Genomic DNA, 23603 nt, shown 5'->3' with positions numbered 1-23603 from the left:
GAACCCGAACTATACAGTTCGAGTTCGCTCATCCCTACTCGGGATCTGAGCATGGTGACCACTGGTTTTAATAGCTTTGTAAATCCCCAGTGGTCCGTAGAGAGACCAAATGGTAGACTTGAGAATTGGAATTTCTGACCTTCCCATATGAATTGGAGATAAGGCTGGGATAGAGGTTGCATAGGCACAGTGAGGTGAGCATCTTTCAGGTCTACCTTGGCAAGCCGATCGTGTTGTATTAGTAGGTCTCTTGATAGATGAATGCCCTCCATTTTGAAGTGGCAGTAGAAAACATAATTGTTGACAGTTTTTAGGTTGATGACTGGTCTGTGACCGCCATCTCTCTTTTTGACCAGACAAATATTGCTCAGATAACCCTGGGATTGCCAAGGGATTTGTGTAATTGCGTCTTTGGAACTCAGTTCTTTTATTTCCGATCTTACTAGATCTCGGTCTATTTTGACAAAAATATAGGATTGGGTCTCTGTGTTTGTACTGGTGGACATATGAATTCTATTTGATAACCCACCACAGTGTTTAGAATACATGAGTCTGTGGTTATCGTAGCCCAAACTCTGATAAAATGAGCAATTCGTCCTCCCAAGGGAAGATGGGAAGAAACTGAAAGAAGAAACTTGCTTACCTGTAGTGGGTATGGACCTTGAGAAGCCCCTCTGTCCTATTGCCCTCCATGGGCATCTTTTGGTGGGGAAGAATGAAGCTGTTGTATAGGAGGCAGATGGGATAGGGAATCTATCTGTACGGGGAGGGTCATGGTAATATTTACCTCCTTGGGATTGTCGACTGAGAACCGGCCCCTTAGTTTCTCAGCCCTGCTAAAAGCACGTAATTGAAATACACGTTCCAAAGACGTCTGAGCCTTTTCTAAAGACGAAAACAGACCCACATATTTGTTAATTTCTTTAACAAAGCTATCTCCAAAGATAGAGCCATCTGATGGGGAAGGAATCTCAGAAGTGGCCAGGTGGATCAATTGTGGGTCTAGGCACATGAGGATTAACCTCTTCCTTTCAGCGCAAATGGATGCATTGGCATTCCCTAGCAGACAAATTGCCCTTTGGGGCTGTCTCAGAGAGGTCCAGGATTTTTGTTAACGGGCCTGTCACGTCAAGGAGTCTATTTTGGATTGCATAAAATTAATGATCTACCCCTTTTTTGGGGTTCTTCCTTGACTTTGAAAGAAATTTCACTAACTTTGGCCCAACTCTGGGGTGTCTGTTATCTTTTGTGGGAGAGTGGGCCTGGGGCATTTGGAACGCAATTTGTTCTTTGCCGTTCTGTCCAATGGCTTTTTTAGGATACAAATTTGGATACTTGTGGATGGGGGACCCACTCCCCAGATCTGGGATGTTTTGTCATCTTGGGGTCAAAAAAAAGTGTACCAGACCCATCCAAAAGTACATGGTTCTCAGACCCTTCTTCCAAAAAGTCACCTCCGTCATCAGAGATGTCCTCATATAGAGAGTCAGTCTCTAGGTCTGAACCATCTGAATCAGTGTCAGAGGAGTTTGGAGCAGGGTTAAAAGAATCAGGCTCGACGCTGAAAGCCTTATTAGCCGGCTTTATGTGTACCTCCTCAGGGCAGAGGGTGCTAATAATGCTGCTTCAGCAGCAGAGGTATTGCTTTTTGAAAAAGCGGTAAGATTAACCTGATCCCCTTTATTATGCCATTTTAGGGATTTCACCAGCGGGGAATCAGTATTAAAATGTCGCCTTTTGTAAGAAGCTTTTTCTTTTTTCATGCCTTCCATAAGATGGGAGGTAGAATCCTCTGCCGACCAGAAAACGTCCATCGGGGTAGACGGACCTTTCTGAGAAGACTGAGTGGGTTGTGACTGAGCGATAGCTAGGTCCATGGACTTAGTAAAGGTGTCTTGCATAGAGCTCATAGCTGTACGAACAGCAATGTTAACAAATCTAGCAACAGATGTATCCACTAGGGATTGGAGTATGCTCTCATTCATTTCCACGACTGGCGTGGCAGGAGTCTTCAGGGTATCCTCTTTATACATATTAAAAGATATAAGGGCATAAAGGAAATATCTATATACATATATTTCTATGGAACGGGGATAATAATGCACATAAATAATAGAAATAATGAATTAATTAATGAACAAAATAATTACTAATTAATAATGAAATAAAAAAATTATATTAAAATAATAGTGAAATAATAATTAAATAAATTAATATATTGTTTAATATATGAAACAAAAATCAATTAGCAGTAAATTAAATGAACAGATTTCTGAGGGAAGACACAAGGTTAGAACTCTAGTCTCCCACACACTATTGTAATCATAAGTAATGGCTTCTCAAACCATTGAGCAACAACCATAGCTAGTAGACATGGGGATAGAAGAAATAGATAAAGCTAGGCAGTAGACACTGAATTAGGCTACTGTAGGAGTCTGAACACTAGAGGGTGCCAGAGGATGGCTGACTAGGCTATTCAGAGCGGGGAAGAAGCGCAGTTTGAAGAGAGATGTGAACACCGGCTGACTAAGACCAAAGTCAGAGGTGACTAAAAAGCGCGGGTAGCTGTAACGTCAGCTCGGCTTGTTACCAGAGACCGTGACGTAAGTAAGCAGTAGCGGCGATATGTTGCTAAAAATAGAAAAACTGCCCAGTAACAGGGGAAAAACAGACTGGGAATGGAGGGAAGAAAAACGGGGGTTGGGAAAGCTGGGTAGGTGAAGGAAAAAGACACCTATTGATAGTGGACAGTAAGATAGAAGACTGGGTAGTACAGAAGAACTACAAATACCAGCAAAAACATATTATATATATATATATATATATATATATATGTATATTTACAGTGAGGTCCATAAATATTGGGACATCGACACAATTCTAACATTTTTGGCTCTATACACCACCACAATGGATTTGAAATGAAACAAACAAGATGTTTTTTAAATGCAAACTGTCAGCTTTAATTTGACGGTATTTACATCCGAATCACATGAACGGTGTAGGAATTGCAACAGTTTGCATATGTGCCTCCCACTTGTTAGGGGATCAAAAGTAATGGGACATAATACTAATACTCATAAATCAAACTTTCACTTTTTAATACTTGGTTGCAAATCCTTTGCAGTCAATTACAGTCTTAAGTCTGGAACGCATAGACATCACCAGACGCTGGGTTTCATCCCTGGTGATGCTCTGCCAGGCCTCTACTGCAACTGTCTTCAGTTTCTGCTTGTTCTTGGGGCATTTTCCCTTCAGTTTTGTCTTCAGCAAGTGAAATGCATGCTCAATCGGATTCAGGTCAGGTGATTGACTTGGCCATTGCATAACATTCCACTTCTTTCCTTTAAAAATCTCTTTGGTTGCTTTTGCAGTATGATTTGGGTCATTGTCCATCTGCACTGTGAAGCGCTGTACAATTAGTTCTGAAGCATTTGGCTGAATATGAGCAGATAATATTGCCCGAAACACTTTAGAATTTATCTTGCTGCTATTGTCAGCAGTCACATCATTAATAAATACAAGAGAACCAGTTCCATTGGCAGCCATACATGCCCACGCCATGACACTACCAGCACCATGCTTCACTGATGAGGTGGTATGCTTAGGATCATGAGCAGTTCCTTTCCTTCTCCATACTCTTCTCTTCCCATCACTCTGGTACAAGTTGCTCTTGGTCTCATCTGTCCTTAGGATGTTGTTCCAGAACTGTGAAGGCTTTTTTAGATGTTGTTTGGCAAACTCTAATTGGGCCTTCCTGTTTTTGAGGCTCACCAATGGTTTATATCTTGTGTTGAACCCTCTGTATTCACTCTGATAAAGTCTTCTCTTGATTGTTGACTTTGACACACATACACCTACCTCCGGGAGAGTGTTCTTGATATGGCCAACTGTTGTGAAGGGTGTGTTCCTCACCAGGGAAAGAATTCTTCGGTCATCCACCACAGTTGATTTCCGTGGTCTTCTGGGTCTTTTGGTGTTGCTGAGCTCACAGCTTATCTGCAGTCCTATGTAACATTGCAAATAACACAGTGATAACTCTCTGAGTACAGATAATGTAGTAGAGGTCACCTGTAGCCCTATGTAACACCACAAATAACATAGTGATAGCTCTCTGAATACAGATAACACAGTAATGGCTCTCTGGATACCAAAAATGTAGTAGTGTTACCTGCAGTCCTATGTAAAACCACAGATAACAGTAGTGCTGATAATGTGGTAGTGTTACCTGCAGTCCTATGTAAAAAACACAGATAGCACTAGTGCTGATGTGGTAGTGTTACTTGCAGTCCTATGTAAAACCACAGATAACACTAGTGTAGATCATGTAGTAGTGTTACCTGTGTCCTTAGTGTCCCTCCCTGTGTCTCTCCCACGGACTCCATGCTGGCGTATCTGCCTCCTCTTCCTTTTTCTTTCTCTTGCCCCGCACAGAACGTCCTTATGCAGCTGCGTTAAGACATAGGAACACTGTGGGCATGGTGATGGTGACACGAACACAGACACAGGGACAGACACACACACATACATACAATAAATATGATCACATCACACATCACTGCTCCTGCCAGTCTGCTTTGGTAAAGCCAGGCATAGATGGGCTATGTCAGGTTTTAGCAGAGTGGGCACAGGACAGTTGACACAGGGCGCAATATGTATGCAAACACAGCTGAACAAGTGCAGGGCAGGAGCGCATACGCATCGTTCCTCCTGCCTGTGTCCACTGGGCTAAAGCCGGATGTAGGCCATCCCCCACATCTTAACCGCTTTGCTACCAGCGCCATTTTGTCATCATTTCTCTTACCCTACCAAATGGCTGCAGTACGCCAATGCCCAAACCGCTTTAACTCCTTGCTGCTGATGCTGAGTGTGCACATAGCCACCAATCATATTCCCTCCCCCCCCCCCCCCCAGGTGACTGATGTGTTGGGGGGTGGGGAATATGATTAGTGGCTATGTGCACACTTAGCATCAGCAGCAAGGAGAATTAAAGCGGTTTGGGCAGTGGCATACTGCAACCATTTGGTGGGGTAAGAGAAGTGATGACAAAATGGCACTGGTAGCAACCCCTAATGCCCCCCCAAAATGCCCAGAGGGGGAGGAGTAGGAGAGCACACTGTCCACTATGAGCCCCCCAAACCCTTAATGCCCCCCAAAATGTCAGGATAGTGTGCTTTCCTTTTACTCCTCTCCCCTCTGGCATTTTTGGTGGCATTAGGGGTTGGGGGCTCATAGAGGACTCGGGGAAGGGGGGGGGGGGGGCTCATAGAGGACAGTGTGCTTTCCTCCTACTCCCCTCCCCCCAGACATTTTTGGGTAATGGGGGCATTAGGGGGGCTCATAGAGTATTCAGGGGGGAGGCTCATACAGGACAGAGTAGGAGGAAAGCAGACTGTCCTCTATGCCCCCCCCTCCCTCGTTATGAGTTCTCTTGCTACCTGGCAATGCTGCAGCCTGCATTAATCTATCTATCCCTGGACCCTTCCCATTCCCATTATAACAAACAACCGGTACCAACCGTTTCCGATCAGGAGCGGACAGGCAGTCCTTCAGTCTGGTGCTGGGATCGATGCAGTGTGCACGTTGCGCAGCCTACTTCACTCGAGTTGCTCAGGTCAGAGAATGAATGTGTAAGTATGACCGGTGCCCGCCCCTGCTGCCCGCAAACACTGGCCAATCAGCAGCTGCCTCTTTGTGCTGCTGACCTGCGCTGATTGGCCAGTGTGAAAAGTAGAACACACCTGCAGGCTGGCCGGGAGAACCAAATTCAAGCAATGAGGCAGCAGGTTAATACGGGGGGGGGGGCAGTCAAAGGCAAGTGCCGCCCACAGTGTGTGTTTGTTTGTACTAGTACTGGCTAAAATACTAAAATAAAAGGAGGGGGCGGGGCCTTCCATGTGCTCCGAGTCCCCCTGCGCTGCGGGCCCCATAGCAACAGCGTGGTCTGCCTATATTGGCGGTACGCCACTGGATTGTGGTGATTAATATCACCTTGGTTGCCCTATTCAACTTTTCACTGTGTATTCAATTACCCCTTAATTCCACAGTTTTGTTCCCTGTACTGCCTACTTTTACCTCTGCCTAAAATAGGGTTGCTAGGCATGGTCCGTCTATCTGTTGAAGGATGGAGGACGCAGCCTGCAAGGTCATATTACTGACAGCCAGGGACTTTAAGTAAATGATTAAAGCCAGGTCCTCCCCAGCAGCTGATAACATTGCCTGGGCTGTGTGCACTTCTCCCTGTCCCTGCGCTGAGGCAGCAGGTTAATACGGGGGGGGGGGGGGCAATCAAATGCAAGTGCCGCCCACAGTGTGTGTTTGTTTGTACTAGTACTGGCTAAAATACTAAAATAAAAGGAGGGGGCGGGGCCTTCCATGTGCTCCGAGTCCCCCTGCGCTGCGGGCCCCATAGCAACAGCGTGGTCTGCCTATATTGGCGGTACGCCACTGGATTGTGGTGATTAATATCACCTTGGTTGCCCTATTCAACTTTTCACTGTGTATTCAATTACCCCTTAATTCCACAGTTTTGTTCCCTGTACTGCCTACTTTTACCTCTGCCTAAAATAGGGTTGCTAGGCATGGTCCGTCTATCTGTTGAAGGATGGAGGACGCAGCCTGCAAGGTCATATTACTGACAGCCAGGGACTTTAAGTAAATGATTAAAGCCAGGTCCTCCCCAGCAGCTGATAACATTGCCTGGGCTGTGTGCACTTCTCCCTGTCCCTGCGCTTGGCAGACGGTCCCTCACTCAGCAGAGCTGGAGAATGCAGAGTTGAAGCAGCGCACAACAGCGCACCATGTTGCTTATCCAATCCGTGGGTGCTGATACTGAGGTTAGATGTCCCTCAGCTTCATACTTGTCCAGTTGTGCTTTGACCTGTGGCTTAATAGCTATTGATACATTCCGTGGGGCACATTGAACTGGTTGAATAGCAGGGTTAAGTTAAAAGCGCACCTCCCCTGGAACAGATACTACTGGGCCCTCAAATACATCACTGTAGGCATGAAGAATTTGCTGTTTTGTCAGTGGCCTCGTCAGAGATTTCGCTGGTTGAGCAGCAGGAAAAGGGAGTCACTTGCAGAGGCCATTTATCACCTGAGATACCTTGCTATTGGCTACTGACTGCACCTTGTTTGCATATTTATGTCAATTTATTTTTTTCTGTAACACGTTGAACTATTCTGCTGCTGGGAGTAAAATAAAGATTTATTAGCATAATGGAGTCTCCTGCCTTGAAATAAAATTGTATTTAGCATGGTTTTAGATGCACAATTGTGGAGACATAATATAAATTATATCAGATGACAATATAAAAGCTCTTAGAAGACACTAGCGGGGTAGAGTAGTAACACAACTCTGGGGTGTTATGCAATCATCTCAGTTGGGATCAAAGTTGGAAATAACTGGGACATCCTGGCAAGAATGGAGATCTGTATAGTCACTTACATTCTACCATGACCGGTGTATCATTGTCATCAAGCATTCTGATTATTATTGGGTAGCCATTCTTTTAGACCCTCAGTATCATGGTAAAATGGGGTAATGTTTTTCTTCCTTTGAAAGGGAGGGCAAATTACGTTATAACCAAGAAACACTGTGTATTCAGCTTGCCACAGCTTTTGGCATGAAGATGCCTGCTCCCAACATGTCTGAAAGGATGCCCCTCTCCACCCTCTGGAGAGTCACCCACCGCCACAAGCAGCAGAAGCAGCAGTAGCAAAGCTGAGGCCAATCAGCAAGTCATGACCTCCCGCATCAGCACCCAAGTTCAGGTCTACCTACACTCTGGCCTATCTCCAGTGCATACCCTGTTTCCTGATCCCATGGATTTCTGGACAGGCAGACTGGAACAGTGGCCCAAACTGGCACAGTACTCTCTCTTTCTTCTTTCTTGCCCCGCTTCCAGTGTCATCTTGGAGAGGATTTTAAGCGTCACAGGGGGCATAGTGACACCAAAACTAACCAAATTTTCCTCTGCCAGTGTCAAAAGTCTGGATTCGGGAGGATTTTCAGACTCCTCAGGCTGAGGCTGATGAATTGATCTGGCCTTGCTGATGGTGCCCCATCTTGCCACTGTTGCTGTCTGCTTGCTTACAGTCCTGCCTACCATTATGTTCCGTACAGCTGCTGCTGCTGCCTCCATAATGCCACTACTGCTATCATGCCAATGCTGGGGACTGCATACCATCATGTTATGTAGGGCTGCTGCTGTCTCCGTCATGTCACCGCTGCCAATATGCCACTGCTGGGGCCTGCCATCATGTATGCTGCTTCATGCTGCTGCTTCTGCTGCCTCTGTCATGCCATTGCAACCTTCATGCCATTGCTGCTGCCTACCAACATGTTCTGTATAGCTGCTGCTGCTACCTCCATCATGCCGCTGCCGCCATTATGCTACAGCTGCGGCCAGCCTACCATCCTGTTCGATATAGCTGATTCTTCTGTAACGCCCCAGAGTGGCATTACCACTCGTATGCCCTGCTTCTATCTGTGTGTGCTAATATCCTGTCATCTATGCATTTCTAATGCTTTGCTACTGTCATGTTCAAATGTAAATATGCCTGGTTCACCAGCAGGTGGCAGCAAATACAGAAGAGCTACAGTAAGGTCAAATGGAGCTTTCCATTCCATTCTAACCCCCCTGTGTGGAGGAGTGGGCGAGTCCCACTTCCTGCAGGAAGGGTGGGGATCAGTTTTAGTTAGTCTAGCTTACCCTCTGCTAGGGGAAGGAGGGTGTGCTGGGCACGTATCTGCTGGATGTACCCAGGCCAAGCCAAGCCAGCCAGAGCACCTTCATCTCTGCTGTATGTGGAGGCTACAGCTTAGAGACTCAGGAGCCAGGAGGAAAGTTCCCTGGCATAATTAAGAGACAGACTACAAAGAGAGAAGTTGTAGCATAAAGAAGAAGCAGAGTCATGCAGTCAGCCTGTCAGTACAGCAGAGCCAGAGAGCAACAGATGTAGCAAAGATGAGTTTGCCTGCCAGAGTTTTAATGCCAAAGCCTGCTGGGACCAAGACAAAGTTGGAAGATTGTGTCTGGTGAAAGTTTATCAAAGTAAAGCTGCTATTCAACTTCATCACAAGGTCTGGACTCAATTATTTCTTCAAATTCCTCAACTATTCCCCCCTATTTGTCTGCTTCGGAGCCAAAGCCTGGGGTCCAACCGTATCCATTCACTCATACAACATAAAGGGACAATTTTAGGCAACCCTATTCCACTCAGCCATTCCTACACCTGGGTACCACCATCATTACAAAAGGGGCCCTGGGATTTGGGGTTTTGTTGCACTGCCTCTATCAAGCCACTGCCTCTCTAACAACATGTTCCATACAACTGCTACCACTGCCTCCATCATGCCATTGCTGATGTTTCCCCATCTTGCCACTGTTACTGTCTACCTGCCTGCAGTCCTGCCTATCATCATGTTGCCTGCCTACCATCATGTTCTGTACGGCTGCTGCCTCCATCATACCACTGCCGCCTTCATGCCACTGCTGTCAAACTACCATCATGTTTCGTACAGCTTCTTCTGCAGTCTGCATCATACCACTACCGTCTTTTTGCCACTGCTGCTGCAAGACTACCAACATGTTTTGTACGGCTGCTGTTGCTGCCTCCGTCATGCCATTGTTGTGCCCTGCTTACCATCATGTTCCGTAAAGATGCTGCTGCCTCCATCAAGCCACTGCTGCTGCCTGCCTACCACCATTTTCCATAAGGCTGCTGCTCCCTCCATTATGCTGCTGCCTGTCTACCAATATGTACCATATGGCTGCTATTGCTGCCTCAGCTGCTGCTACTACTACCACTACTACTACTTCCAATAGACAGCTGACCTGCTGCCTTGTATTTTCCATGCTATGCTGCTTCTGCTGCCTCAACTTTTGTGGCAATGTGCCACTTATTACCCTACCCTTTCCACATCAACATTGCACTGCTGCTGCTCCCAATTAAAAGGGAAACATTTTCTAGGCTTGCTCACAATGAGACACTTTTTCTTCTGACAATGAAAACTTGCGGTCGTATTGGCAGGTAATCTTACCCTGTCAAAGCATAATTTTTGGACCCTTGGTCCCCCAAACAAGTGTTTAAACACCATCTGCCCCTGATAAGGAGCAATTTTTAGAAGATTTGGAATATGAAAAAGGATAAGACATGTGAAGGCGTTGTGAGTAGGGATGAGCGAACCCGAACTGTATAGTTTGGGGTGTCCGTGACACGGACCCGAACCCGGACATTTTCGTAAAAGTCCGTGTTCGGGTTCGGTGTTCGTCGCTTTCTTGGCGCTTTTTGAAAGGCTGCAAAGCAGCCAATCAACAAGCGTCATACTACTTGCCCCAAGAGGCCATCACAGCCATGCCTACTATTGGCATGGCTGTGATTGGCCAGAGCACCATGTGACCCAGCCTCTATTTAAGCTGGAGTCACATAGCACCGCCCGTCACTCTGCTCTGATCAGCATAGGGAGAGGTTGCAGCTGCAACAGTAGGGCGAGATTAGGCAGATTAACTCCTCCAAAGGACTTGATTAATTGATCGATCTGCAGCTGTGGATCATTGAGCTGCTGATACTCAATTGCTCACTGTTTTTAGGCTGCCCAGACCGTTTGTCAGTCACTTTTTTCTGGGGTGATCGGCGGCCATTTTGTGTCTTGTGGTGTGCCAGCACAAGCTGCGACCAAGTGCATTTAACCCTTAATGGTGTGGTTGTTTTTTGGCTAATTCCTACATCAGTGTGAAGCTGTCACACCAAATGCATTTAACCAACAATAGTCTGGTTATTTTTTGGCCATATACTACATCAGGGGCAAGCTGCGCCTGTCACCAAGTGCATTTAACCCTCAATGGTGTGGTTGTTTTTTGGCTAAATCCTACATCAGGGTGAAGCTGTCACACCAAGTGCATTTAACCAGCAATAGTCTGTTTATTTTTTGGCCATATACTACATCAGGGGCAAGCTGTCACCAAGTGCATTTAACCCTCAATGGTGTGGTTGTTTTTTGGCTAAATCCTACATCAGGCAGGGTGAAGCTGTCACACCAAGTGCATTTAACCAACAATAGTCTGGTTATTTTTTGGCCATATACTACATCAGGGGCAAGCTGCGCCTGTCACCAAGTGCATTTAACCCTCAATGGTGTGGTTGTTTTTTGGCTAAATCCTACATCAGGGTGAAGCTGTCACACCAAGTGCATTTAACCAGCAATAGTCTGTTTATTTTTTGGCCATATACTACATCAGGGGCAAGCTGTCACCAAGTGCATTTAACCCTCAATGGTGTGGTTGTTTTTTGGCTAAATCCTACATCAGGCAGGGTGAAGCTGTCACACCAAGTGCATTTAACCAGCAATAGTCTGTTTATTTTTTGGCCATATACTACATCAGGGGCAAGCTGCGCCTGTCACCAAGTGCATTTAACCCTCAGTAGTGTGGTTGGTCAAGCTGTCACACCAAGTGCATTTACCCATCAATAGTGTGGTTATTTTTTGGCCATATCCTAGTCTAATTCTGTCAGTAAACGTATATCTGTCACCCAGCGCCTAAATACTAGGCCTCAAGTTTATATCCAGCTAAATCTGTCGTTACTGGTGTGGCTGGTCAAGTTATTTAGTGTCCGTCAAAGCACATTTTTTGTTCTGGATTGATATACAATTCCCAATTTAGCAATTTCATAATTTAGTGGTTTCTGCTGTATCAGAGCTATTTGAAATCTATCCCTAAAAGGGTATATCATATTCAAGGTGCACATAGGGTCATTCAGAATAACTTCACGCACACGCTACAGTGCATTTCCAAGTCTAATTCTGTCAGTAAACCTATACCTGTCACCCAGCGCCTAAATACTAGGCCTCAAATTTATATCCTGCTAAATCTGTCGTTACTGCTGTACTATTGTGGCTGGGCAAGTTATTTAGTGTCCGTCAAAGCACAGTTTTTGTTCTGGGTTGAAATACAATTCCCAATTTAGCAATTTCATAATTTAGTGGTTTCTGCTGTATCAGAGCTATTTGAAATCTATCCCTAAAAGGGTATATCATATTCAAGGTGCACATAGGGTCATTCTGAATAACTTCACACACACGCTACAGTGCATTTACAAGTCTAATTCTGTCAGTAAACGTATACCTGTCACCCAGCACCTAAATACTAGGCCTCAAATTTATATCCTGCTAAATCTGTCGTTACTGCTGTACTGTTGTGGCTGGGCAAGTTATTTAGTGTCCGTCAAAGCACAGTTTTTGTTCTGGGTTGAAATACAATTCCCAATTTAGCAATTTCATAATTTAGTGGTTTCTGCTATATCAGACTATTTGAAATCTATCCCTAAAAGGGTATATCATATTCAAGGTGCACATAGGGTCATTCAGAATAACTTCACACACCCGCTGCAGTGCATTTCCAAGTCTAATTCTGTCAGTAAACGTATACCTGTGACCCAGCGCCTAAATACTAGGCCTCAAATTTATATCCTGCTAAATCTGTCGTTACTGCTGTACTGTTGTGGCTGGGCAAGTTATTTAGTGTCCGTTCAAGCACAGTTTTTGTTCTGGGTTGAAATACAATTCCCAATTTAGCAATTTCATAATTTAGTGGTTTCTGCTGTATCAGAGCTATTTGAAATCTATCCCTAAAAGGGTATATCATATTCAAGGTGCACATAGGGTCATTCAGAATAACTTCACACACCCGCTACTGTGCATTTCCAAGTCTAAATCTGTCCGTAAACCTATACCTGTCACCCAGCGCCTAAATACTAGGCCTCAAATTTATATCCTGCTAAATCTGTCGTTAGTGCTGTACTGTTGTGGCTTGGCAAGTTATTTAGTGTCCGTCCAAGCACAGTTTTTGTTCTGGGTTGAAATACAATTCCCAATTTAGCAATTTCCTAATTTAGTGGTTTCTGCTGTATCAGAGCTATTTGAAATCTATCACTAAAAGGGTATATAATATTCAAGGTGCACATAGGGTCATTCTGAATAACTTCACACACACGCTACAGTGCATTTCCAAGTCTAATTCTGTCAGTAAACGTATACCTGTCACCCAGCGCCTAAATACAGGTCCTTCTCAAAAAATTAGCATATTGTGATAAAGTTCATTATTTTCTGTAATGTACTGATAAACATTAGACTTTCATATATTTTAGATTCATTTCACACCAACTGAAGTAGTTCAAGCCTTTTATTGTTTTAATATTGATGATTTTGGCATACAGCTCATGAAAACCCAAAATTCCTATCTAAAAAAATTAGCATATCATGAAAAGGTTCTCTAAATGAGCTATTAACCTAATCATCTGAATCAACTAATTAACTCTAAACACCTGCAAAAGATTCCTGAGGCTTTTAAAAACTGCCAGCCTGGTTCATTACTCAAAACCGCAATCATGGGTAAGACTGCCGACCTGACTGCTGTCCAGAAGGCCATCATTGACACCCTCAAGCAAGAGGGTAAGACACAGAAAGAAATTTCTGAACGAATAGGCTGTTCCCAGAGTGCTGTATCAAGGCACCTCAGTGGGAAGTCTGTGGGAAGGAAAAAGTGTGGCATAAAACGCTGCACAACGAGAAGAGGTAAACGGACCCTGAGGAAGATTGTGGAGAAGGGCCGATTCCAGCCCTTGGGGGACCTGCGGGAGCAGTGGACTGAGTCTGGAGTAGAAACATCCAGAGCCACCGTGTACAGGCGAGTGCAGGAAATGGGCTACAGGTGCCGCATTCCCCAGGTCAAGCCACTTTTGAACCAGAAACAGCGGCAGAAGCGCCTGACCTGGGCTACAGAGAAGCAGCACTGGACTGTTGCATGTCATTCGGAAATCAAGGTGCCAGAATCTGGAGGAAGACTGGGGAGAAGGAAATGCCAAAATGCCTGAAGTCCAGTGTCAAGTACCCATAGTCAGTGATGGTCTGGGGTGCCATGTAAGCTGCTGGTGTTGGTCCACTGTGTTTTATCTAGGGAAGGGTCAATGCAGCTAGCTATCAGGAGATTTTGGAGCACTTCATGCTTCCATCTGCTGAAAAGCTTTATGGAGATGAAGATTTCATTTTTCAGCACGACCTGGCACCTACTCACAGTGCCAAAACCACTGGTAAATGGTTTACTGACCATGGTATTACTGTCCTCAATTGGCCTGCCAACTCTCCTGACCTGAACCCCATAGAGAATCTGTGGGATATTGGGAAGAGAAAGTTGAGAGACGCAAGACCCAACACTCTAGATGAGCTTAAGGCCGCTATCAAAGCATTCTGGGCCTCCATAACAACTCAGCAGTGCCACAGGCTGATTGCCTCCATGCCACGCCGCATTGAAGCAGTGATTTCTACAAAAGGATTCCCGACCAAGTATTGAGTGCATAACTGAACATAATTATTTGAAGGTTGACTTTTTTTGGATTAAAAACACTTTTCTTTTATTGGTCGGATGAAATATGCTAATTTTTTTAGATAGGAAATTTGGGTTTTCATGAGCTGTATGCCAAAATCATCAATATTAAAACAATAAAAAGCTTGAACTACTTAAGTTGGTGTGTAATGAATATAAAATATATGAAAGTCTAAAGTTTATCAGTACATTAGAAAATAATGAACTTCATCACAATATGCTAATTTTTTTAGAAGGACCTGTACTAGGCCTCAAATTTATATCCTGCTAAATCTGTCGTTACTGCTGTACTGTTGTGGCTGGGCAAGTTATTTAGTGTCCGTCAAAGCACAGTTTTTGTTCTGGGTTGAAATACAATTCCCAATTTAGCAATTTCCTAATTTAGTGCTTTCTGCTGTATCAGGCCTACTTTAAATACATCCCTAAAAGGGTATATTAGAATCAAGGTGCTGATAGGGTCATTCTGAATAACTTCACACACACGCTACTGTGCATATCCCAGTCTAATTCTGTCAGTAAACCTATACCTGTCACCCAGCGCCTAAATACTAGGCCTCAAATTTATATCCTGCTAAATCTGTCGTTACTGCTTTACTGTTGTGGCTGGGCAAGTTATTTAGTGTCCGTCAAAGCACAGTTTTTGTTCTGGGTTGAAATACAATTCCCAATTTAGCAATTTCATAATTTAGTGGTTTCTGCTGTATCAGAGCTATTTGAAATCTATCCCTAAAAGGGTATATCATATTCAAGGTGCACATAGGGTCATTCTGAATAACTTCACACACCCGCTACTGTGCATTTCCAAGTCTAATTCTGTCAGTAAACCTATACCTGTCACCCAGCGCCTAAATACTAGGCCTCAAATTTATATTCAGCTGAATTTGAATACAATACATTGGGCCAAATAATATTTTTGTTGTTGTGGTGAACGATAACAATGAGGAAAACATCTAGTAAGGGACGCGGACGTGGACATGGTCGTGGTGGTGTTAGTGGACCCTCTGGTGCTGGGAGAGGACATGGCCGTTCTGCCACATCCACACGTCCTAGTGTACCAACTACCTCAGGTCCCAGTAGCCGCCAGAATTTACAGCGATATATGGTGGGGCCCAATGCCGTTCTAAGGATGGTAAGGCCTGAGCAGGTACAGGCATTAGTCAATTGGGTGGCCGACAGTGGATCCAGAACGTCTGAGCCTCAAGTTATGCAGCAGTCTCTTATGCTGTTTGAAGACTCTGCTGGCAGGGTTTCCCAAGGGCATCCACCTAGCCCTTCCCCAGCGGTGGAAGACATAGAATGCACTGACGCACACCACTTATGTTTCCTGATGATGAGGACATGGGAATACCACCTCAGCAAGTCTCTGATGATGACGAAACACAGGTGCCAACTGCTGCGTCTTTCTGCACTGTGCAGACTGAACAGGAGGTCAGGGATCAAGACTGGGTGGAAGACGATGCAGGGGACGATGAGGTCCTAGACCCCACATGGAATGAAGGTCGTTCCACTGACTTTCACAGTTCAGAGGAAGAGGCAGTGGTGAGACCGAGCCAACAGCGTAGCAAAAGAGAGAGCAGTGGGCAAAAGCAGAACACCCGCCGCCAAGAGACTCCGCCTGCTACTGACCGCCGCCATCTGGGACCGAGCACCCCAAAGGCAGCTTCAAGGAGTTCCCTGGCATGGCACTTCTTCAAACAATGTGCTGACGACAAGACCCGAGTGGTTTGCGCGCTGTGCAATCAGAGCCTGAAGCGAGGCATTAACGTTCTGAACCTTAGCACAACCTGCATGACCAGGCACCTGCATGCAAAGCATGAACTGCAGTGGAGTAAACACCTTAAAAACAAGGAAGTCACTCAGGCTCCCCCCTGCTACCTCTTCTGCTGCTGCCGCCTCGGCCTCTTCTGCTGCTGCTGCCTCGGCCTCTTCTGCTGCTGCCGCCTCGGCCTCTTCTGCTGCTGCCGCCTCGGCCTCTTCCTCCACCTCTGGAGGAACGTTGGCACCTGCCGCCCAGCAAACAGGGGATGTACCACCAACACCACCACCACCTCCGTCTCCAAGCATCTCAACCATGTCACACGGCAGCGTTTAGCTCTCCATCTCACAAACATTTGAGAGAAAGCGTAAATTCCCACCTAGCCACCCTCGATCCCTGGCCCTGAATGCCAGCATTTCTAAACTACTGGCCTATGAAATGCTGTCATTTAGGCTGGGGACACAGACAGCTTCAAACAGCTCATGTCGCTTGCTGTCCCGCAGTATGTTGTTCCCAGCCGCCACTACTTCTCCAAGAGAGCCGTGCCTTCCCTGCACAATCAAGTATCCGATAAAATCAAGTGTGCAATGCGCAGCGCCATCTGTAGCAAGGTCCACCTAACCACAGATACGTGGACCAGTAAGCACGGCCAGGGACGCTATATCTCCCTAACTGCACACTGGGTAAATGTAGTGGCAGCTGGGCCCCAGGCGGAGAGCTGTTTGGCGCACGTCCTTCCGCCGCCAAGGATCGCAGGGCAACATTCTTTGCCTCCTGTTGCCACCTCCTCGTTCTCGGCTTCCTCCTCCTCTTCTTCCACCTGCTCATCCAGTCAGCCACACACCTTCACCACCAACTTCAGCACAGCCCAGAGTAAACGTCAGCAGGCCATTCTGAAACTCATATGTTTGGGGGACAGGCCCCACACCGCACAGGAGTTGTGGCGTGGTAGAGAACAACAGACCGACGAGTGGTTGCTGCCGGTGAGCCTCAAGCCCGGCCTGGTGGTGTGCCATAGTGGGCGAAATCTCGTTGCAGCTCTGGGACTAGCCGGTTTGACGCACATCCCTTGCCTGGCGCATGTGCTGAATTTGGTGGTGCAGAAGTTCATTCACAACTACCCCGACATGTCAGAGCTGCTGCATAAAGTGCAGGGCCGTCTGTTCGCGCTTCCGGCGTTTACATCCTGCCGCTGCTCGCCTGTCTGCGCTACAGCGTAACTTCGGCCTTCCCGCTCACCGCCTCATATGCGACGTGCCCACCAGGTGGAACTCCACCTTGCACATGCTGGACAGACTGTGCGAGCAGCAGCAGGCCATAGTGGAGTTTCAGCTGCAGCACGCACGGGTCAGTCGCACTGCGGAACAGCACCACTTCACCACCAATGACTGGGCCTCCATGCGAGACCTGTGTGCCCTGTTGCGCTGTTTCGAGTACTCCACCAACATGGCCAGTGGCGATGACGCCGTTATCAGCGTTACAATACCACTTCTATGTCTCCTTGAGAAAACACTTAGGGCGATGATGGAAGAGGAGGTGGCCCAGGAGGAGGAGGAGGAGGAAGAGGGGTCATTTTTAGCACTTTCAGGCCAGTCTCTTCGAAGTGACTCAGAGGGAGGTTTTTTGCAACAGCAGAGGCCAGGTACAAATGTGGCCAGCCAGGGCCCACTACTGGAGACGAGGAGGGACGAGGATGAGGAGGAGGTGGAGGAGGATGAGGATGAAGCATGGTCACAGCGGGGTGGCACCCAACGCAGCTCGGGCCCATCACTGGTGCGTGGCTGGGGGGAAAGGCAGGACGATGACGATACGCCTCCCACAGAGGACAGCTTGTCCTTACCCCTGGGCAGCCTGGCACACATGAGCGACTACATGCTGCAGTGCCTGCGCAACGACAGCAGAGTTGCCCACATTTTAACGTGTGCGGACTACTGGGTTGCCACCCTGCTGGATCCACGGTACAAAGACAATGTGCCCACCTTACTTCCTGCACTGGAGCGTGATAGGAAGATGCGCGAGTACAAGCGCACGTTGGTAGACGCGCTACTGAGAGCATTCCCAAATGTCACAGGGGAACAAGTGGAAGCCCAAGGCCAAGGCAGAGGAGGAGCAAGAGGTCGCCAAGGCAGCTGTGTCACGGCCAGCTCCTCTGAGGGCAGGGTTAGCATGGCAGAGATGTGGAAAAGTTTTGTCAACACGCCACAGCTAACTGCACCACCACCTGATACGCAACGTGTTAGCAGGAAGGCAACATTTCACTAACATGGTGGAACAGTACGTGTGCACACCCCTCCACGTACTGACTGATGGTTCAGCCCCATTCAACTTCTGGGTCTCTAAATTGTCCACGTGGCCAGAGCTAGCTTTTTATGCCTTGGAGGTGCAGGCCTGCCCGGCGGCCAGCGTTTTGTCTGAACGTGTATTCAGCACGGCAGGGAGCGTCATTACAGACAAACACAGCCGCCTGTCTACAGCCAATGTGGACAAGCTGACGTTCATAAAAATGAACCAGGCATGGATCCCACAAGACCTGTCCGTCCCTTGTCCAGATTAAACATTAACTACCTCCCCTTAACCATATATTATTGTACTCCAGGGCACTTCCTCATTCAATCCTATTTTTATTTTCATTTTACCATTATATTGCGAGGCTACCCAAAGTTGAATGAACCTCTCCTCTGTCTGGGTGCCGGGGCCTAAATATATGCCAATGGACTGTTCCAATGTTGGGTGACGTGAAGCCTGATTCTCTGCTATGACATGCAGACTAATTCTCTGCTGACATGAAGCCAGATTCTCTGTTACGGGACCTCTCTCCTCTGCCTGGGTGCTGGGCCTAAATATCTGACAATGGACTGTTGCAGTGGTGGCTGACGTGAAGCCTCATTCTCTGCTATGACATGCAGACTAATTCTCTGCTGACATGAAGACAGATTCTCTGTTACGGGACCTCTCTCCTCTGTCTGTGTGCTGGGCCTAAATATATGCCAATGGACTGTTGCAGTGGTGGCTGACGTGAAGCCTGATTATCTGCTATGACATGCAGACTGATTCTCTGCTGACATGAAGATAGATTCTCTATTACGGGACCTCTCTCCTCTGCCTGTGTACTGGGCCTAAATATATGCCAATGGACTGTTGCAGTGGTGGCTGCCGTGAAGCCTGATTCTCTGCTATGACATGCAGACTGATTCTCTGCTGACAAGAAGCCAGATCCTATGTTACGGGACCTCTCTACTCTGCCTGGGTGCTGGGCCTAAATATATGACAATGGACTGTTGCACTGGTGCTGACGTGAAGCCTGATTCTCTGCTATGACATGCTGACTGATTCTCTGCTGACATGAAGACAGATTCTCTGTTACGGGACCTCTCTCCTCTGCCTGTGTGCTGGGCCTAAATATATGCCAATGGACTGTTGCAGTGGTGATCTACGTGAAGCCTGATTCTCTGCTATGACATGCAGACTGATTCTCTGCTGACATGAAGCCAGATCCTCTGTTACGGGACCTCTCTCCTCTGCCTGGGTGCTGGGCCTAAATATATGCCAATGGACTGTTGCAGTGGTGGCTGACATGAAGCCTGATTCTCTGCTATGACATGCAGACTGATTCTCTGCTGACATGAAGCCAGATCCTCTGTTATGGGACCTCTCTCCTCTGCCTGGGTGCTGGGCCTAAATATATGCCAATGGACTGTTGCAGTGGTGGCTGACATGAAGCCTGATTCTCTGCTATGACATGCAGACTGATTCTCTGCTGACATGAAGCCAGATCCTCTGTTACGGGACCTCTCTCCTCTGCCTGGGTGCTGGGCCTAAATATATGACAATGGACTGTTGCACTGGTGGCTGACGTGAAGCCTGATTCTCTGCTATGACATGCAGACTGATTCTCTGCTGACATGAAGACAGATTCTCTGTTACGGGACCTCTCTCCTCTGCCTGGGTGCTGGGCCTAAATATCTGACAATGGACTGTTGCACTGGTGGCTGACGTGAAGCCTGATTCTCTGCTATGACATGCAGACTGTCTCTCTGCTGACATGAAGCCAGATCCTCTGTTACGGGACCTCTCTCCTCTGCCTGGGTGCTGGGCCTAAATATATGCCAATGGACTGTTGCAGTGGTGGCTGACGTGAAGCCTGATTCTCTGCTATGACATGCAGACTGATTCTCTGCTGACATGAAGCCAGATCCTCTGTTACGGGACCTCTCTCCTCTGCCTGGGTGCTGGGCCTAAATATATGCCAATGGACTGTTGAAGTGGTGGCTGACGTGAAGCCTGATTCTCTGCTATGACATGCAGACTGATTCTCTGCTGACATGAAGGCCAGATCCTCTGTTACGGGACCTCTCTCCTCTGCCTGGGTGCTGGGCCTAAATATATGCCAATGGACTGTTGCAGTGGTGGCTGACGTGAAGCCTGATTCTCTGCTATGACATGCAGACTGATTCTCTGCTGACATGAAGCCAGATCCTCTGTTACGGGACCTCTCTCCTCTGCCTGGGTGCTGGGCCTAAATATATGCCAATGGACTGTTGCAGTGGTGGCTGACGTGAAGCCTGATTCTCTGCTATGACATGCAGACTGATTCTCTGCTGACATGAAGCCAGATCCTCTGTTACGGGACCTCTCTCCTCTGCCTGGGTGCTGGGCCTAAATATATGCCAATGGACTGTTGCAGTGGTGGCTGACATGAAGCCTGATTCTCTGCTATGACATGCAGACTGATTCTCTGCTGACATGAAGCCAGATCCTCTGTTACGGGACCTCTCTCCTCTGCCTGGGTGCTGGGCCTAAATATATGCCAATGGACTGTTGCAGTGGTGGCTGACATGAAGCCTGATTCTCTGCTATGACATGCAGACTGATTCTCTGCTGACATGAAGCCAGATCCTCTGTTACGGGACCTCTCTCCTCTGCCTGGGTGCTGGGCCTAAATATATGACAATGGACTGTTGCACTGGTGGCTGACGTGAAGCCTGATTCTCTGCTATGACATGCAGACTGATTCTCTGCTGACATGAAGACAGATTCTCTGTTACGGGACCTCTCTCCTCTGCCTGGGTGCTGGGCCTAAATATCTGACAATGGACTGTTGCAGTGGTGGCTGACGTGAAGCCTGATTCTCTGCTATGACATGCAGACTGATCTCTCTGCTGACATGAAGCCAGATCCTCTGTTACGGGACCTCTCTCCTCTGCCTGGGTGCTGGGCCTAAATATATGCCAATGGACTGTTGCAGTGGTGGCTGACGTGAAGCCTGATTCTCTGCTATGACATGCAGACTGATTCTCTGCTGACATGAAGCCAGATCCTCTGTTACGGGACCTCTCTCCTCTGCCTGGGTGCTGGGCCTAAATATATGCCAATGGACTGTTGAAGTGGTGGCTGACGTGAAGCCTGATTCTCTGCTATGACATGCAGACTGATTCTCTGCTGACATGAGGCCAGATCCTCTGTTATGGGACCTCTCTCCTCTGCCTGGGTGCTGGGCCTAAATATATGCCAATGGACTGTTGCAGTGGTGGCTGACGTGAAGCCTGATTCTCTGCTATGACATGCAGACTGATTCTCTGCTGACATGAAGCCAGATCCTCTGTTACGGGACCTCTCTCCTCTGCCTGGGTGCTGGGCCTAAATATATGCCAATGGACTGTTGCAGTGGTGGCTGACGTGAAGCCTGATTCTCTGCTATGACATGCAGACTGATTCTCTGCTGACATGAAGCCAGATCCTCTGTTACGGGACCTCTCTCCTCTGCCTGGGTGCTGGGCCTAAATATATGCCAATGGACTGTTGCAGTGGTGGCTGACGTGAAGCCTGATTCTCTGCTATGACATGCAGACTGATTCTCTGCTGACATGAAGCCAGATCCTCTGTTACGGGACCTCTCTCCTCTGCCTGGGTGCTGGGCCTAAATATATGCCAATGGACTGTTGCAGTGGTGGCTGACGTGAAGCCTGATTCTCTGCTATGACATGCAGACTGATTCTCTGCTGACATGAAGACAGATTCTCTGTTACGGGACCTCTCTCCTCTGCCTGTGTGCTGGGCCTAAATATATGCCAATGGACTGTTGCAGTGGTGGCTGACGTGAAGCCTGATTCTCTGCTATGACATGCAGACTGATTCTCTGCTGACATGAAGCCAGATCCTCTGTTACGGGACCTCTCTCCTCTGCCTGGGTGCTGGGCCTAAATATATGACAATGGACTGTTGCACTGGTGGCTGACGTGAAGCCTGATTCTCTGCTATGACATGCAGACTGATTCTCTGCTGACATGAAGACAGATTCTCTGTTACGGGACCTCTCTCCTCTGCCTGTGTGCTGGGCCTAAATATATGCCAATGGACTGTTGCAGTGGTGGCTGACGTGAAGCCTGATTCTCTGCTATGACATGCAGACTGATTCTCTGCTGACATGAAGCCAGATCCTCTGTTACGGGACCTCTCTCCTCTGCCTGGGTGCTGGGCCTAAATATATGCCAATGGACTGTTGCAGTGGTGGCTGACATGAAGCCTGATTCTCTGCTATGACATGCAGACTGATTCTCTGCTGACATGAAGCCAGATCCTCTGTTATGGGACCTCTCTCCTCTGCCTGGGTGCTGGGCCTAAATATATGCCAATGGACTGTTGCAGTGGTGGCTGACATGAAGCCTGATTCTCTGCTATGACATGCAGACTAATTCTCTGCTGACATGAAGCCAGATCCTCTGTTACGGGACCTCTCTCCTCTGCCTGGGTGCTGGGCCTAAATATATGACAATGGACTGTTGCACTGGTGGCTGACGTGAAGCCTGATTCTCTGCTATGACATGCAGACTGATTCTCTGCTGACATGAAGACAGATTCTCTGTTACGGGACCTCTCTCCTCTGCCTGGGTGCTGGGCCTAATATCTGACAATGGACTGTTGCACTGGTGGCTGACGTGAAGCCTGATTCTCTGCTATGACATGCAGACTGATCTCTCTGCTGACATGAAGCCAGATCCTCTGTTACGGGACCTCTCTCCTCTGCCTGGGTGCTGGGCCTAAATATATGCCAATGGACTGTTGCAGTGGTGGCTGACGTGAAGCCTGATTCTCTGCTATGACATGCAGACTGATTCTCTGCTGACATGAAGCCAGATCCTCTGTTACGGGACCTCTCTCCTCTGCCTGGGTGCTGGGCCTAAATATATGCCAATGGACTGTTGCAGTGGTGGCTGACGTGAAGCCTGATTCTCTGCTATGACATGCAGACTGATTCTCTGCTGACATGAAGCCAGATCCTCTGTTACGGGACCTCTCTCCTCTGCCTGGGTGCTGAGGCCTAAATATATGCCAATGGACTGTTGCAGTGGTGGCTGACGTGAAGCCTGATTCTCTGCTATGACATGCAGACTGATTCTCTGCTGACATGAAGCCAGATCCTCTGTTACGGGACCTCTCTCCTCTGCCTGGGTGCTGGGCCT

Source organism: Bufo gargarizans, chromosome 2, assembly GCF_014858855.1.
Source record: "Bufo gargarizans isolate SCDJY-AF-19 chromosome 2, ASM1485885v1, whole genome shotgun sequence".
In the NCBI taxonomy this organism is placed as follows: Eukaryota; Metazoa; Chordata; class Amphibia; order Anura; family Bufonidae; genus Bufo; species Bufo gargarizans.
Note: the sequence above shows the minus strand (reverse complement) of the source record.